We start from the raw sequence: 19536 nt of genomic DNA, 5'->3' as shown, positions 1-19536 counted from the left end.
TCTGTTAGCAAACAATCACTTCAAACGGGGGACTATAGGGAAATACCAAGCCACCTTAATGGGGGGTCTTTTCTTCTTTCTCTTCACCCCTACGCGATCGCTCTCGATATCATCAACGCTGCTCTTACACCGCGGTGCATTGCAAACACGACACGCTTCCAAGTCTGCATCCTCACCGTGGAACAACATGCAGTCGTTTCCACATGCATGTATTTTCTCTACTTCCAATCCCAACGGGCAAAAAACCTGCTTGGCATTGTACGTGTTTTCGGGCAACGTGTTCCCCTCTGGAAGCAATTCCCTCAAGAATTCTAACAATTCATTTAAACCCTTATCGGCCCAACCATTGCTAGCCTTCATTTGCATCAGTATCAGCACCACATGCAACTTGCTATGCTCATCTTTACAGTTCGGGTAAACTGGTGTTTTAGAGTCCTTTATCATGCGCTGGTACTTTTGATGTTGTCTTTCAATGGTGAAGTCCCCCTCCCCATCGTGTAACATTTGTTCTATGCCTTCTTCATTGTTGCCAACAAAACTGTCCCGATCATCGTTCTCGACAAAAGTATCTTCAAATGCTGACATATCAAAGTCTTCGTTAGCCGTCGGATCGTTGACTCCATCACCTTCGACTGTTGGTTGCCCTTCACGCCCAACGTCGGCAAGTTCACCGTGCTCAGTCCAACGGGTGTAGCCAGCCTTAAAACCCCTGCGAATCAAGTGTGCACGGATCTGCTCTATGTTTGAAAACTGCTTCTCATTCTTGCAGTCGACACACGGACAGCATATATAGTGCTCATCATGCTTCCCTTTTGGCTTCTTGTACACCGCGGCAGCCCTCAAGAAAGCCTCGATGCCAACAATGAACTCTGGCCCTCGTTCCTTGTACATCCTTGACCGGTCTATCTGCAAATCATTATAATTAAACACATTGGACTTACAATCATTAAACATTTCAAAATCTAGAACATATTCATCGAATTACCTCGCATCCTGATTGGTCCCTATTTGAGGGTCCATCTCCTTCCGGTACTTGGGCCGGGTCAGGGGACCAGCCTTCCAAAGGCTGCCGAGTCTGATTGCGACCCGTGGGTGGACGTGCCATCCCTACAACACAGTATTTTATGAACTGTACATGTTAAATTCAGTATGTTGATTAATTAACAGAGGAAATTCATTGGATTATTATTAAAATTCATGACTTTAAAATATACGCAATCCACATACTAGAAAATTAGAGCTAGATTTTAGAGACATTTTACAAATATGTCCCTGATTTTTTAGTCTTTGGATGCCACTCGAATGACAGTTCTAGCGGTATTTTTGCAATTTTTGAATGGTAATAATGGTTCAACAAGTTGCAAAGTTGCAACTCGTTAAATCATCTACAATGATAAAATTGCGACCTTTCTCTAATTTATATGGATATTTGAGCTCTTGCTCATTTCAAATTTCAACACCAACTAACAACCACCTAAATTCAAACCCAGAGAAATCTAACAACTAAAATCCAACTAAGAATCAAATTTAGATCATCTCTATACATCTAACAACGACAAAGTTGCAAACTTTACCTAAATTAGATCTCAACTACATCTCTAAATCCATAACCATGGAACAAGCACCATCCATCATCAACCCTAGAGCAATTTACCAAGTAATCTATCCAAAAATGAAATATAGATCTCACTAACCTTAAAACAGTTGACTCCTCCAAATTTTGAAGGCTCCTACGCAAAAAAAAACCTTGAATCGCCAAAAAAATGGCAAGGAGGCGCTGTAACACTGGGCAGTGGCGGCGGCGGCTCTGTTCTGGGTCGAGACGGGGAAGAAGATGGGCTATATATACTGTAGCAGGCTTTCAATGCCGGTTTAAAGAGAAACCGGCACTGAAATTCCACTATCAGTGTCGGTTTGTTATTAGAACCGGCACTAATGTATCAATGCCGGTTCTAACCACCAACCGGCACTGATGTATCGGTGCCGGTTCTTAACTCCAGGCCCTCGATCACGGGCTGGAGTTTTAGAACCGGCACTGATACCTCTTTTAGTACCGGTTCCTTTGAACCAGCACTGAAGGTGGCCGCTATTATGTAGGGTTCTGTAGTAGTGCCTCCATCTGGTTTCCTGAACAGGAGTGCCAAGTATTGTCACACTAGTTGGACTTTTCTAGAATGAACTGACTCTGGCTTTCATGGATGAGTTTCTGGTGTTGAAAATATGTTTCCCCCATACTTTTCCTTGCATTTGTCACTATAATATGAGGTCTTTAATTTTTAGAAAATTAGAAAATTATGCTTTTAGTTCCCTGTGAAGATTCTTGCTGCTAATCTATGAATGACTTATAATGGAATGTTCATCTTGCAATGGAATTTCATGTTTTCAACTCTATTGGTGATAGTAAACAGAAAGGAAGAAAGCATGTTGCACATCAAACAATTCAATTACAATAATGTTTCGCTCCGTGCGTCCGGAGTGAAATTCTCACCGGATGCTGCAAACTAACCACGTATCCCAACCTTCACCACATGTATTCTTCCTCCACTCTTGTTCTTATCTTCTAAAAACGAAATTCCCCTTCTCATTGAGTTAGACCAGGCTCATCCCTATCACCCCTACTACCCATGTCCCCATGCTTTCCACCACTGGCAACGAGCGTTTGTCTCTCCTCTCTCCCCCTCCCTCTCTCCCTCCCTCTCGTGGGTCCGCGCGCCGCAAGATATGGGTGCCCCACTTGCCTTTGCCACCCAAGGCGCCAAGGGCAGCTTGAGTAGGTTGCGGAGTCTCCGATTTTTGTGGCGGGCATCTCGATCTGGCGGCTTAAGGCGAGGACGTCTTATGCCCTCTCTCTCTTGCTATCCCTCGCAGGCGGTCATAGATCTCACCGGAGAAGGCAACGGTCGCAGCCATGTGCCGGTAGGCTCCAATCCTCTATGGATGTGTTTTTGTTGCACACGTATATGTTGTTTGTTGCAATAGTTATTCAAATTTGTTGCAAATGGTATTTCTATTTGTTGCATAGATTTTTGTCCATGTTGCAATAGGCATTTTTCTATGTTGCAATAGTTCATTTTACTTGTAGCTGGAGTGGCTGATTTGTTGTAACTACCACAAGCCATCCAAGGTGGTGAATTGAGATTTGTTGCAGCGGTTTGCCCTTTTTGTTGCGGCAGGAGACTTGGAATGTTTAACTTACCATATTTTGATGTTAGAATGCGAGATTTGAGTATTTGTTGTAGCAGGTGATTTAGGATGTTTGGCTTAGCATTTTTTATGTTGCAACGAGTCATTTTCTGGATGTTGTGCAAGTGGGTTCAATTTATTGCAACCGTAGAAACCATACAAGTTTGTTCACTGAGATGGAGATGGAGGTGCTTTTTGATGTTTCAGTAACTTTTTGGATGTTGCAATAGCATTTTTTGGATGTTGCAAGAGATTTTTCTGTATGTTGCAGTAGTTTGCATAACTTAGATTGTGATTTAGCAGTGAGAAACTCGATTTTGTAGGACCTAGGATCTTTTTCATGCGATTATTTGGATTTTGATGTGCCATGGGGTTCAATCTTGTCGTTGGTCCATTCTGCCAGTTCGTTACCTTCCGCGAGTTCACGGGCTAATTCGTTACCTTCCAAGAGTTCGTGGGTGAGTTCGTTCCTTTCCGCAAGTTCATGGGGAGTGCTCCTCGAGGAAGGTGACCACATAGATTGTTGCGGGAAACCATCCTTTTTGACGGCGGGGTTTTTCTCTGTTAGATCTAACGGTAATCATCTTTCCTAACTCTTCTAATCTAACAACAAAGGAGCGTCCGAGGGCTAGCACCCGAATCGGACGTCTGGGTGCTAGCAGCCCCCATTCAATTAACATGCCATTTTTAACAAGAAAAGCCAACATCTAACCGCTCCTCTCTTGGTTCTAGTTCATGTAGTCCGCTCTCCCTTATGAACTGTACTTGGTTGGTATATATGTACGATAGATGGAGCGAACAATTTATTCCTTGACATACAAAGGAACTATTCCTGATGCAATTAATCAATCAAGAAGGGAGAAAAAGTTCTTTGTAGTCTACGTATCAGGTGATTTGTACTCAACTGCTTCTAACTATGTTGTGTACCTCTTTAAGAATATTTGTGCCATCCTCTTGTTGATAGCCTAATGATGAATGACGATATCCATATTGATCCTCATTGGGTGAATAGGAATATGGGATGTAAACACTTCTCTTTCTTCTTTACTGGACCAAAATTAATTGAAAGCTGTGTAAGGTTTGTTATGTTGTATTCTTCTTCTACACATTACTAGATCAGCCATATTCCTCAGATAGCTCTCTGTTCTAATTGTTTGCTTCAGCTACATGAAATTTCCCCATGTCTGGTGGATGTGAACCCCCTCTTTTTTTTTGAATCCGAGGTGAATAAATTATCCTATCCGTTCAGGTTCATCCAGTAATGTGTTTTTCCTCCTGTAATTCCCTTGCTATGTTAGGGTCTATGAGGTCAAAGGTAATAAGAATACGCTGCCATGGTTCAGGTTTCAGTGGTACTAATTTTTTCATGTGCAGTGGAAAGTTGACTGGCTTTGAAGCCAATGTAGATCGGAGGCTAGCCTGCTTGATTTTGATCCCCTTTTTTTGTATTATTATTTGTGCCAAGCCCCAATTATCATGTTGCATTAGTTATTTTCTCCTGCTTACTTTTCAGTATTTACTTGAACAAAAGTGCCCTGCAGGACATTATCCAAGAGTATCCTGTCTAATGCTCTTATTCACATATTGGATTGTGATCAGTCCTGCCTATTGAAGGAATATCATGTCTTTGCTCCATTTCAGGTGATGATGGGGCTTCGAGTAGTTTGCAACAGTCGACACTGGTTGATGAAAATGTAGGTTCTTTCAACTGTTTTTATAAGTTTCAGCAACCACCTGAGTGCCTTGGCTTCACAACTGCTGCTGTTGTCGAGCCCATGACCTACCGAGAGGCTGCTGTCCACCTGGAGTGGCAGAATGTTATGGCTGAGCAGATTGTTGCTTTGGAGCATACTAGTACTTGGGATCTTGTTCCTCTGTCAGCCTACGTCACTCCTATCACTTGCTAGTGGATCTACATGGTCAAGACTCGCTCTGATGGCTCTCTTGAGCGCTACAAGGCTCGTCTTGTGGCTCGTGATTTTTAGCAGGAGCACAATCGTGATTATATGAGACTTTTGCTCCAGTTGCTCACATGACCACTGTTCGGACTCTTATGGCTATTGCCTTTGTTTGCTAGTGGTCCATCTTTCAGCTAGATATCAAGAATGCCTTTCTTAATGGCGAGCTATATGAGGTCTACATGTAGCCGCCTTCAGGGTACTTTGTCCCCAATGGCATGTTGTGTCGTCTGCGTCGCTCTATTTACAGCCTCAAGCAAGCTCCTCGGGCCTGGTTTGAGTTTTTATTCGGTTGTCACTGACGCTGGCTTTCAGCTCAGTGACCATGACGCTGCTCTCTTTGTTCACATTTCGTCTCGTGGTTGCACACATCTTCGCTATGTTGATGACATGACTATCACCGGTGATTATTCTCAGTTCATTGACTTTGTGAAGAAGCGTCATAGTGACAAGTTCTTGATATCTAACTTGGGTCCTCTTCGGTACTTCCTTGGGATTGAGTTCTCAGCTACACCTGACGGCATTTATCTCTCCCAAGAGAAGTATATTTAGGATCTACTTGCTCGAGCCGCTCTCATTGATCAGTGCACTGTTGATACACCCATGGAGCTTGTTGTTCATCTCCACTCCACTGATAGTGAGCCTCTTGTCGACCCCACTTGTTATCGTCATTTTGTTGGTAGCCTTGTCTACCTTGGGATCACTCATCCGGACATTTCTCACCCTGTTCACATCCTCACTAGTTTGTTTCTGCTCCCTCTTAGCTCCACTACACTTCTTCCGTGTTCTGCGATATCTTCGTAGCACCATTTCTCATCATCTTTTCTTCCCTTGCTCTAGTTCCCTCCAGCTCCAGTCATTTGTTATACTATGCACACTTTTTACTATTGTTTTCTCTACAAACATATTTAAAAAAATTATCAATATTATGAGAAACTAGCTTTGTATCATCGCAAAGATATATAAATTGAAAAAATATCATCGCATGTGAGACTGACATGTGGGCCTGGTCCCACATGTCAGTGACACTGATTGTATTTCCGAACTCAAGTGATCTTTGCAATTGTATGGAGCAATTTTCCCCTAAAATTGAAAATGTATTGAAGAAATTTTGAGGATTAATCTGTTAACACAACTTTCATCTGGTAAATTTAATTATTCTATTGTATAATAGCTGTCAGACCTTAAAAGTTTGGTTGCACGTCAGAGGTAGATTTTTTTCTAATACTTATAGTGCATAAGAAAATCAGGCGACTCATTTAGGGCATGCCAGGATAGGCTGAAATTAGACTAAATCCCCGCAAATTGTCTGGGAAATTAGTATATTTTCCCCAGCAATCGAAGGAATTAGCTCCAATTCTGCCTACACTGCCTATCCAAATCGGGGCGTTAGTGAACTTTAGTCTTAACAAGTGACCACTCTTAAAGAGTTTTCATTTTTCATTGATCAACTGTAAGCAGTCAATTGTCATCATATGTGTAAGCGTGTTATTACAGACAGTATTTTCGCTGACTAAGATCGTCTATTTGAGAAAAGAAAATTATGCGGCCTTTCACTTTCTTTACAAAACTCTTAATGGCGTGGCCTGTCCATAGAGCTCTTGTAAAGATACCATATGAACTGTGCTAGTCTGTTTCCCAGCCTTTTGGCTACCACTAGTCCTCTTGTAAATATATATTTGTGAATTGTTGTATGAGACAGCAGCGACCTTGTTGACAGCATCCCTTGCTTCAGGAAATGCTGAATATGTGAATACCACTTCTACTACTATGCCTCCTCAACGAGGTTCTTCTACTTCAGAGTTGCTCATTCAACTGATTTGGTGTCACAACTTCCTAGTAGCACCACACATGATGTAAGTTTATTGTCTTTTGTCCGTATTCCATTATCTTTATATTCAGTGGAGGTTTCATTCATGCAATGCATTAGAAAAGGTGATAAAAATTGCTAATCTGTGCCAGTAACCTCTCGAGATAAATGAAAAAGGAGGCTCAAAAATCAGTTTCAGATCTAGGCAATGCAACTGTTGAGAAGGTGGATTCAGCATGTACTGAAGTTAAATGTGATTTACCTGATAGTTCAAGGACCTCAAACATGGACAGTTCCGCAGATCCAAAAGGAAAAGTGATTACACCATCACTGAAAAAAAAAAAGAAAAAAGTCGATGGAAGTTGCACTGCAATTCCTTCGGAAGCAACTCCTAGTTCAATCACTAGTAGAGTTTCTTCCCAGTTGCTGGTGGAACAAGATAAGGCAACAACTTCTAGTGCCCATGATGAATCGGTCTCAAATTCTGTGAAGTCAGATGATATTCATCTTAGCATTCATATGCCCAGTGGAATTAGACTGGAGATCAAACTAACAAAACAAGATGTTTTAAGGAAAGTGAAGACTTTTGTGGATGAAAACCAAGGCAGTGGAGTTGGCTCATATGATCTCTCTCTGATTTATCCAAAAAGAGTTTTCACCGAACAAGGTACTGAATCTTCAATTCTGTTGGACATTATTTGTCTCCGCATCAGTTTGTTAGTATTCTGCATGCTCAATTTTTGTTCTGATAAGTCATATTTGTCAACGCATCGGCACAAATTTTTTTCTTCCTCTTTAGCATAGTTTTCAAAATGCACCGGACTGCAGTTGAACCATAAAAAGAAAAAAAAATGGAAAACCAGAACTGTCAACTTCTTGTAATGCCCTAAAATTTTGGAAAGAAATTGGAAGTCGTCGTTTTCGGTTTTTTGGGTATTGAATAGCTCTCGCCAGGAAAGAAAAGAGAAGAAATTAAAGCAAATTGCAGCAGTGTATTTCTTTTAAAATAGAGAAGCTTTAACCAGGAAGTGGGCTGAGCCAACTTAGGCTTGGGCCGGTCAGCCCAACCCCTTCCCCTAGGCCCATGCGCCCTTTTTTTTTCTTTTCATTCTCTCTTCGTCCTCCAACCAGCCAAAGACCCTCCACTCGATCTGTTTTTTTTTCTTCCACCCGGCAGCCCTAGCTTGCCTTCTCCCTTGTGCCGCCCCTCTCCCTCCCCTTGGTGGCGCCCCTGCTCCCTGCTCTACCCTGCTGAAGGTGGCTGCTGCTGCTGGGATTTGGCCAAGAAGAGGAGAAGAAGGGGAAGGGAAGGGCAGCAAGGAAAGCAAGGAGAAGAGGGGAAGAGGGGGTTTGGAGCTAGGAATTTTGGAGTTTTCTTGCTATGGTGCCCTAAGGTAACAATTTCCCCTACTGTTCTTCATATTTTGGTTGATGATTATGGCCGGTAGATCTTGGTTTGAGAAGTTTTCATTAGGGGAATTTGTGGTTTGGGGTCGAACTGAGTGTTCTGCGCGCAGGCAGATTGAGCAGTGTGTGTGTTCTTGATATTTCAGTGACCTAGATAATTTTTCCTGTGCAAGTGATCAACTAGAAAGTTGTAGCTAACTTCGAAACCTAGCTACCAGTGAAATTTCAGAGTTTTTGACTATGTGGTTTAGGAGATATTGTTGTCTGAATCTGACTATTATACCTTTATCGAATTTTTGTCAGTGTTGGATCTATTCTTGTTTTGGGCATCTTAGTTGCCGAGCCAATTTTTCAGAATACTAGAAGGTTGTAGAGGATTCATTAAGCTCTCCAATGGTGTAAACAATGCAATTTTTCATTGGTTGTAGCTCTAGTTACGCTGTTCTGAACTTTTCTGCAATTAATGGTTGACAGATTTCGTTGTCGAAGTTCAGAACTTGATTAGGCCTTGTTAGAGATGTTTTATGTAGATCCGAATGATACAAAAGTTGAAGCTTGTGTTATGATCTACATATCCATAAAATTTTAGATTTTTTTTGTTGCGTATTTCTGGAGATAAACAGGTTTGGGTGGCTGCTGTCTGAAATTGACGACAGGTTTTTAGAGCTGTTTTGCTATGTCATTTAGGAGACCTTAGAGGCATGAGAAAATTGTGTCGTCACAACGAAAGTTGTAGCCCTTGTTCTGTAGTTTCTGAAAATGTATTCATTTGCTATTATATCTATGGTAGGAAAATAGATACGAAAAATATAAGTACTACTGCTCCTGTCAAACTAATGCGTGTGTGCTGTTTTTGGTCGATATGTCTTGATTGAGGGTTTCGGGCGTAGTAGCGTTTTGTTTTATGTATTTGCATATTATGAGGAGGGTTGGTGCTGAGTTATGGTTATATTTAGGTGGTGGTTCTTCGTCTCACACTTAAAGTTGGCCATTATCGTCTGTAGAAGGCAAGTAAACGTAGCTATATTGTTGCTACCGTTTTTACTTGTTATTTTCATCACTTACACCTTTATTTCAGAATCATGACAATTTAACTGTGATCTAAACTTTATGTTATGCTTTATGTTTAAGCATGTTTAATCATTGACTTATATATATCCTTACGTTGCTACAATTCTTGTGAGCTATATTGTTATTTGACTTGAGGATGAAGTTGAAGTATTATTGGTAGTATACTTTAATGCAATTGCAGCATATTTCTACCATATGCACTTGCATTTGCATATGCATTGGAAGTTATATCGTAAAGATAATGACTGTATCAGTACGCATCATACGTTTTCGAGGAGGGATGCGATGTAAAAGAAGACATATCATTACATTCATATGCATTCTTGGAAATTAATAACATTTCTATGTTATTGTAGATATGAAGTTACACATGTGGTTGTAATCTTTATTTGAAGTTATTCTTTAATGTTGTTAATACTATCCTAACATGTCTTATGTCTTGAGAAAACTGTATTAAATCGATGCTTAATCAACTTGTGATTTAAATAACTTGTCAAAACAAGTTTGCTTGCTGGGATTTATATCTTACCCTTGCATTACTCTTTTCAGGTATTTGATGCTTGTCGTGAAGGGATGGGAATGTAGCAGTACGTTTTGCACTTCATGTCTATATTTTTTTTATCATTGTGCTGTAATAATAAATAAAGTTTAGTCCTTAAAGTCGTACATTTGAAGTTTATAGTGTGGTGGTGAAGTTAAACTTAATATTTTCCTTTTGGTTCATGTTAGGATGTTTTTATCCATTGTTGTGATATTCTGCATATCTTGTTTATCTGTGTTAATGCTTCCGCGATGTTTATTTTTATAGAGGAGATGCTGCCATTTTTTTTATTTTTATGGCAAGTTGTATGTTGCGTAGTTTAGTGACATCCCAGGATTCTGACGGCCCTAGGGTGTTACACTTCTCCGTCTCAATTTCCTTCAAAGACAGTCCATGCAATCAGATGTAAAACCCATGAACTGGACATTTTAAAAACGGTGGACTGGACTGTTTGAGGGACTAGAGAAGTTCAAATTTACATCAAAGCACATCAGGGCCTAAAAGAAAATGGAGAAAGGGGGAGACTGGCCTGGACCAGTCCATTTGGGGGATTACTTATGGCTAGGGGTGATATTGTGTATGTTCAGAGGCAAGTCTAAAGATTGCCAGGTTGCCAGCCACCAGTGCATCCGTCTTCCCCATCCGGTAGCCCTCTTTGCACTTCATTGCAAGTTGAGATTTACAACACTGTAGCATTGAAAATCTGGAGCTGCATGGTGATGCTTGTGGAAGGCCGGCTGTGGCCAGCAATCTCAAGCATGCGAGACCAGAAGATACATTGTAGTTTTAACCTCCATGTTGTGCAGGAACCATATGTTGATTTTCATGGATTTGATTGTTTAGTCTAATTTTATTAATTTGGCCTTTGATTCATATTTATTTTCTCTCATGCTTTCAAGATTTTAAGAAACTTGCACCTTCTGTTTCGTTTGTGTTGCAATCTAGAGATACTAATTTATGCATATCTCCTGGCTATGCAGCACCGATACAGATACGGGTATCGGTATCGGCCCGATACGGATACAGGGATATGTTGTTTTTCCAAAAATTTCGATACACAGATACGTTTGCATTTAAAAGAACATAAATAAATAACTGACATATTCTACTTAAATTATATTATATAACATACTTAAAAATTTAAAAGTCTCAATTTAGAACATATTAAAGGACATAACAAATTAACAACCAGGTAGCATGTTCTAGTTAAGTTCTATTACATAACATAGTCAAAGTCTCAAATGTAGGACATATTAAAGGATATAGCAACTAGCTATCTGTAGTAGGTTCTTCATCCTCAACCTCATTTCCTTCATCCTCTATAATACCACCGTCCACATCTCCAAAAGACACGGCTTGTAACTCTGGTTCATCAAGAGAGTTCGGCAACTTCAAGAATGCCTAAACCATTTAGAGAGTCAAAAGAATCTTCTCCTACATCCTACATCCTTGATTCCCCTTTCTTTATGCATCTGTTCTTCCTGAGAGATGTCTCAAATTTGAGTGCACATAAACCAAATCTTCAGCAAGCTCTGGAGTTAAGAGGTTCCTTTTGACACTATGGATGAAGCTATAAGTACTCCAATTCCTCTCACAACAAGAAGATGAGGTTGGTTGGCTAACCAATTTGATGGCCAAACTCTACAATAGAGGGATAGATTGTCCATGATTTGTCCACCAAGTCATTGGAGAACAAACCCATCTATCACTGATCAAATCATAATCATTGAATTCATCAGAAAAACTTGAAAATCTTGAATACTCTTCTTTCACTCTTGACAATTTTTCTTGTATGGGAAAGAACTTCTTGAAGCATGTCATCCTCATTTCTGATACACGGCCAACACCTCCTTCAAGCCACTTTTTTCTATAATATCTACAATGTTAACATTTAGAAAAATGTTAAAACTTAAAACTAGTACTAGTAGAAAACATAAGCAATAGTGTAAAGATAAAGATAAGTAGGTAACCTTGGATTGAGTGAATGAGCCAAACAATGGAGTGGATTATTGCCTTTTGTCCACCTAGCAACCAATATCTCATGAATAACCGAGAACAACTCGCACTCCTCATTTTCTTCTTTCCCTTCCCATAGATATATCTCTTGCTTCACTTTCTCAATCATTGAATCCAACATCTCATAAATTAGATGAAGACATGGTGTATCGGTGTCTGCTAGATGTATCATCTCATGGATAGGCTGAGTATTCTTATGAAAGTACTCCACATTCTTCCACCACACCTCACTAAGTATCTTTTCTTTGAAAACTTGAGAATCATCTTTGCAGTAATCCCATTGCTCACTTATTACCATGGTTTGGAGAGGCCTCTTTACCTTGATAAATCTTTGTAACATACACACAACTGAGGCAAACCTTGTTTCAACAATAGCAAGTAACTTCAAATGGCTAAACTCATTCAACATTGAAAGCCGCATGCCATGGTTCATTATGAAATTCTTGATCATTTGTGCATCAGATTTAACATGACTTATAAATTCAAGTTTGCTCCAAACAAATGTATCTTTATCATTCTTTGGTGGTTTATGATCAAAATACTCTTCAAAGCAAGATTGAGAGTATGCACAACACATGGTGTCCAAAATATGTTACTATACTCAGCTTGCAAAATCATACCCGCACCTTTGCAATTTGCAGCATTGTCGGTGATGATTTGTACCACATTTCGTTGACCAACTTCAATGACAGATTTTAGCTTCTCAGCAATATATTCTTGTCTTCACCTCGCCTTCACAATTATCATCCCTCAAGAACATCGGTGATCTATCACATATGGCAACAAAGTTAATGAGTTGTCGCCTCTACAGATCAGACCAGCCATCAGCACAAATTGTCACTCCTTTCTCATGCCATGTGCTCTTTGTACTCTCCAATAACATATCAATATGAGCCCTTTCTTGCTTGAGCAGCCTAGTCCTAAGCTTGTTATATCCAGGCATTTTGTAACCCTGCAAGTCATGGCTGCAAGCATAGGTGAGTACTTCTTGAATGTATGGGTTTCTTGCAAAACTGAAAGAGATTCCTGAAAAATTACAAAAAATAGAATAAGCATAAGCAAGGAATAATTAAATTGCAGGCATGCAGCTATAATTGATTGAATATTTATTGTATTGCTTGCATACCTCCGGAATAAAATGATCTTGCAATTAGAGCATCCAAATGATTGTGCTCGTCCATTGCCTAAGCTTTCTCTAGTACAGATGGAGCCCCCCTCTTCTTCTTATTGCTGCATGAAGCAACACCACTACCACTAGGCAAGGACATAGGTTTTGGTTTTGATCTTTCCACTTCTTCTTTAGCTCTTGCAACATCTCTCCTCATCTGGCTAAGTTCATCCATGGTCACCTTTGGACACATTCTCACTCCATATCCCTTCTTCTTTAGCAAGTGAGCTTTGACTCTAGTGTAGCTACTAAATCATTTCCTTCTACTATTGCCTCCACCTTGTTTAGATCTCTCTATGACAGTGACATAATCCCACAATGAAGCCTTAATATCGGTGGAGGTTGCATCAGCACCACTGCTTGAAATTGTCATCAAGAGACAAGAGCTATAAGGGGACAATTGCATATGCAAATAAGTGAATATCATGATATGACAATATGTACTGACGTACTGCTGAACAAACTAGTTGGTTACACCATCTATATCAAAAGAAATGCTAGAACAAGAATTCAAGAACAGATACTTCGTTTTCCAACAATAGAGAAATGATCAGAGGACCAAGCATCAAACAACATAGTGACAGCATATAAATTAGAAAGTGAACAACAACATATAAATTGGTGCAACTTGGGAGCAAAAGGCATGGAAGTTTACATTGATTTTCCTGTTTGCGTTGCCAATTAGAAGCAAATTATTATTCACCACAAAACAGTCCAGAAGGAAACACAACGACATGTAGAAGAAATATAGACAAATAGCGTTGGTGAAATAAGCAAAAGGGAGAGACAATCATGCTGTGACAAACGACACGTAGCAAAAAAAAGGAAATAACAAGTTCCGAGTTTCTCACGTAGTCCACAACTGCTCCTAGCTTGTTACTTTGCTTCACAAACACAACGCTAATGACTTATTAATGAGGTCCTTATGTCCAAATTTAGCATGTAGATAAGTACATTAACTGATTAAGTAGCAAAAATCGATTGGAGGCACACAAGTATGTAGATTAACTGATTAATAGATCATGTTATTTACTGCTCTCTCCTTCTTGTGTGAGTCACTTTGGCACTACCGGCTGGAGAGTGGAGGCGCATGGGCATGGCTAGTAATCTGTCACCAGAACACTTGTGCGCTGCGTCGTTGCCGGCTGGAGGTTGTGAGGTGCGGGTGTGCGGACGGGTGGGTGAAGAAGCTTCTGTTCCTACGTTCCGGGTGGGCGGGCAAGCGGAGATCTACTGGTTGGATCCGCGGGTGGCCGCCAGCGAGGTCCAGAGTGGCGACGGCGAGACGGCCCGCGTGCTGGCGGCGGCGAGACGCAAGACTGGGAGGAGGCTGCGACTGTGAGTGGGCGAGACACGATAGCATAGTGGGTCGGGCTGTATCCACGCATATCTACGAAGTATCCGCTAGGTATATGATTTTTTCATAATTAGTTTCAGTCGGATTAGATATGTATCCGAGCCGTATCCGTGTCGGATACAGTGTCGGACTCGGATACATATCTAATGGTGCTGTTCATTATATATGGATTATAGATTAAAATCAATTTTATTGGGCAAAGCATGTTGAAGCTAAGTATTTAAGATGAAATTATATAACTTATAGTACTATCACCTTAAAATTTAGTATTTTGATAACTCAATTTTACTAGGGAAAACATGCTGAAACGGTGACTTTTCTGGTCTTGTGGCTTGTCACGTTTTAAACACTAACCCTAAGGGCCTGTATGGATATGGGTAGTTGTTTTACTTGAATTTCAGAAATTTGGTTCAAAAAGTCATCATCCAAAGGCCCCTTTAATTAGAGACTAATCAGCAGCATTTTTTTAAGTGTAGTTGTTTACAATAGTTCAGTGTTTACTCAGTGTTCTTACTTCAAGGAACTGTTTTTAGTTTTAATCTTTTTGCACCTTTGATGGACCGTACTTTGTCAAAATCTTTATTAGTGGTAAATAACTTTTGCTGATATTGCAATTTGAGGAGATGATTTCATCATTGAAATATGTAATATGTCAAAATTTGATTAGAAAAGTGGGGATTGAGGTAAACCTATGTTAAACAAAATCAAATTAATTCTTACTGGCCAACTTTGTAGAATGTAAATCATGATATACCTTCTAAATCTGGTAACAAGATTTAAGAGTGATTGCAGATTATGAGTAGTTTACCTTGTAAGGTAGTCCTTTCATTTTAGTTAGAATTGTCAGTTTGTGACAAATTCTTGAATTAGCTCCAACCTTTTTTCCAAATAACTGAATAAGGTCCATCTAAAAAAAACTGAATAAGGAATTTTGGAGATCGATTTTGACTTTTTGAGAGAAGCCTGAATGGAAACAACCCTATTTTGATTAACTTCATTTGCTGCAAGGAAGTCAATGTGCTTTTCTTTCCTGCCACTTCAGTTCTCGGATTGACAGACAATTTGAATGCGGTAGTTTCAAGTATGATTACATTTTGCCGAGTGTTTGCTGAAGTTGCATTTCAAGAACGCGTACCTTTTTTCTTTTCTCTATTTTGCTTTTGCGTCATGATCATTGCCTGGAATATTTCCTGCATTTGTGTACGTTCCTCCAGTTTATTTTATCTTTAGACTGAACTGCTGAAGTTTTAAGTATCTAATTAAATTGATCACCAAATTCTTGTTCAGATATGGAAGCCACGCTGTGTGAGCTGAGTATTCAAAACCGTCATGCTATGATTGTTGTTCCACATCGTCAGTCTGCTCAGGTATCAAGGCCCCAATCGTCATCACGATCTTATGATGTGGGTGGCAACTCAGGTGGTGGGGGATATTTTCGTTACTTGAGAACAGTCCTGTCTTACGTGAATCCAGTCTCCTACTTGAGGGGAAATCCTACCTCATCAAATCCGGAGCTACAGGAAAATGAAGGCCTGCAGCAGCATAGTATGTTTTCTTATTCCTATTCCCAGTAATAATCTTAAAAGCTGATGTTTTGTTCTGTGAGTGATTATAAACGCATTTTCATTTAAACTTTTTTTTAGTTATGTGATTTCTGATCAGTGCAATTATCTCTACATTCCTGAAACAGGACCCAGCTCTGGTCAATGAAATCGTCCTGGAATGGCTTCTGAGCGCTGGCCTGTTGCTGGTAACAGGAGCCAAGGAGCAACTAACGAGAGCTCTGCAAACACATTGCGAAGGTGGCCCAGACCATTCGGTGCCAATGTCCACACTCTGGGGAGCGAGGACGACGGTCCATCTTGTGATAGAAATGTTTTCTGGAATGGGAACTCGACCGAATTCAGAGGCGATAACAAGAAATAAACAGCGTGGAGGAGGCAACACGTAACAGGGTCAGATGTTTCGAACAGTCTTGAGATGTTAAACGTAGTGGTGAAATTGCGTTACCTTCAAGTATACTTGGTGATTTTTTTATTTAAGAAGATTAAAAATATATGTTTAAGTCACTTTATTTTAATATACAAACTCTAGATCTAAGGTAGAGTTGAAAGCTGGCGTTTTGTGAAACAGGATCTTAGATGTACACGGAGCAGACTGGACAATGTTTTTTTAATAAAAAACACGACAAATTTTCCTTCAATACATGCTTCTTTCTTTTTCTTTTTGGCGGGGACACTATTTTCTTCAAAAATTGTATTATCAGCGGCAGACGGAGCGAAGGGGCTAATATTCTCCCTCCTTTACCTCATCTCCCTGTTCGTGTCTCTCTCGCAGAAAATGGAAGAGGCTTAGGCCCTGTTTGTTCCCTGTTTCTAGTTCTGCTTCTGCTACTGGCAGAAGCCAGAAGCCAAAAGCCAGAACAAACGGGGTTTTGGAGAAGTGGCTTCTGGAGAAGCCAGAAGTCTGCTTCTGAGGAAAATGAACTAAAGCTGAGAAGCTCGCTGAGATATGCTTTTCTGAGAAGCTATGTGCTGAGAAGCCAAAAATTTATTGTAGAAGCCAACAACCTATTTCCAAAAGCAGCTTTTCAGACAAACCAAAAGCACAGTTTTTCAGAAAAGCTCAAAAGCAGAAGCTCAAACAAACAGACCCTTAGTAGTAGTGTGTGTATAGGGGAGTAGCAGCCGATATGGAGGCTTAAGCCCCTCCTACACTCTTAAGATCCGCTGTTGCCTGCAAATGGATCCGCGTACAACAAGTCGCTTAGCTTTGATGGGGAGCAAGACCACCTCTTCTCTCTCCTCTTCTCTTGCCTTCTCTCTAACGTAGAATTCATTATCTTCACACTCCGCAGTTTTAGAAGGCTCAACTAACTCCATTGTAGAATTCATTCTAGGTACATGTTTATTCCAACTTCAGTTTATAGAAGTAATTCTTCAAATGTGGCTTGTCTCGTCTTGTCTTGCTGTCATCTTAATTAGAGGTGCTAATTGGTGAATCTAAGGATACTCACTGACACTCTTTAGTTTAATTAATAACACTAGTTGAACAACTATCTATCTCATGGTACGTCGCCCACTGTATGATACGGTGACATCACTATATGATACATGATCATGGAAAACTTTTAACGTCTTTTACTTGTCTTCTGTCTTGACTCACTGTATGTTATGGTACACCATCGCATGATACGGTGGTGTGTTTTCCAAAAGGGACTTGTCCAATTTAAATCAACTCAAGTCCTAGTCTTTGTGACATTTCTTATTTGATGTATTTGGTCTTTCTCTTATCTATTAGAGCTAGCTAAACCCAGTGTGCATCATTTATTAGGTAACAAACCAAAAGACAATAGATGAAGATACTAAACACACTCTTTATAGTACGGTTAAAGAAAATAAATCTATCTACATAACTAGATTATTGTATCTTTATAAAGCTCTTCTTTGACTTTGATGTTTACAATATATCATTCATAAGATGTATGATATGATTATTGAATATGTTATTATTAATCACCAAAATCCCATTGATACTAGAGTTATTGATATTTCACTATTCAAATGAAGTTCAAACAACAAATTGTAGCACTACAACACTCTTTGTGTTAGATTCCCATATTAATATATGGATTTTAAAACTAAGTTAAATTCACTACTACAAAAGCTATTTTTGAGACATCTAAGGTTCATTTCTACAGGCGGTTCGTAGGACCAATCGCCCGAGAAAGTGGCTACGACCCCGTGCGGATGTGGACCGTCTGTGAAAACTAATTTCCACAGACAGTTCCTTATGTGAACCACCTGTGGAAATATCACCATCGTGGAGTTCAGTAAGACAGAAAAGTAGAGCTCTCGATGGCGGCGGATTTGGAAAATAGGGGAAGGTTTTTTTTTTAATTCCTTGGAGGAGCCATCTAAGGTAAGGGTATCTCATCCCTAGCTACCATTTTTTTGAGGTTTAGATTTAGATTTAAGGCTTAATTAGGGTTTAAATGTGATCTAGAGATGCTCATGGTTCTCGCCATTTAGATCTTCGAATTAGCTAAAATTTGTTGCCAATATTGATTCAATTGTATAGATTCATATGGTTCTAACATTATATAAAAAAATCCAGCTAGAATTTTATGTTTTTTTAGCATCTAGGAGGTTTTATCATGAATGGAGATTTTTTCTCTAGATCTAGATCTAGATCTCTAGGGAGAGGGAGAGAGAGTGGGAAAGGGAGAGAGAGTAATGAATTCATATTATTTTGAGCCATAAATTTGCTCCAATATAGATTCAATTGCGTAGACATATTATAATCATAACAAGTCCATTTTTCCTTTTATTTTAAAAAAATCTTTTTAATTTTGATTTTCAAATTAATTAATTGATGTATCTAATTTTGTGGTTGAAGTTAAATATGGACAGAGCATGGATGTACGATGCGTCAAGACATGAAGAAATATACATCAAAGGTCTCTCTGCTTTTATTGAAGCCGCCGAGAAGGACGCTTTGACTAAGAAGATAAAGGAAATATATTGTCCATGTTCTGACTGCAAGAACCAGAAATTGTTGGACAAATTAAGCACAATCAAATCACACTTGATCTTGAGAGGTTTTGTTGAGGATTACAAAAGTTGGTCCAATCACGGCGAACAATGTACAAGCGAGGACATCGCTGCTGATCAAGTGGATGGTGATGATGAGGGAGCAGTCGAATGCGACATTGATATTATGATAGATGATGATACTGATTTTGATCTGGAGGAAATGCTACGCCACACAGAACAGCATGTTTTGAGAGACACGAGAGGCTTAGATAATTTCGAGGCGTTACAGAAGGCATCGAAGGAACTTTTGTACGAGGAATCGAAGGGCTGTGATAAGGAGTTTACGATGTTGTATTCGGTGCTTGAACTTCTAAGGTTGAAGGCCAGCAACGGTTGGTCCGACAAGAGCTTCTCGGATCTGTTGAGTCTCTTGGCAAACATGCTTTCGAAACCTAACTCCTTACCCACCACCACTTATCAGGCGAAGAAG

At 39.8% G+C, this 19536-nt stretch overlaps 1 pseudogene; it reads left to right on the top strand.

Annotated features, from left to right (window-relative positions):
• Positions 1 to 2610: 2610 nt before the first annotated feature.
• LOC133887508 (plant UBX domain-containing protein 11-like) lies at positions 2611 to 16703 on the top strand (annotated as a pseudogene).
• Positions 16704 to 19536: the final 2833 nt, after the last annotated feature.

This window comes from Phragmites australis, chromosome 12 (assembly GCF_958298935.1).
Source record: "Phragmites australis chromosome 12, lpPhrAust1.1, whole genome shotgun sequence".
NCBI lineage: Eukaryota > Viridiplantae > Streptophyta > Magnoliopsida > Poales > Poaceae > Phragmites > Phragmites australis.
This window is presented reverse-complemented; position numbering and strand designations above follow the sequence as displayed.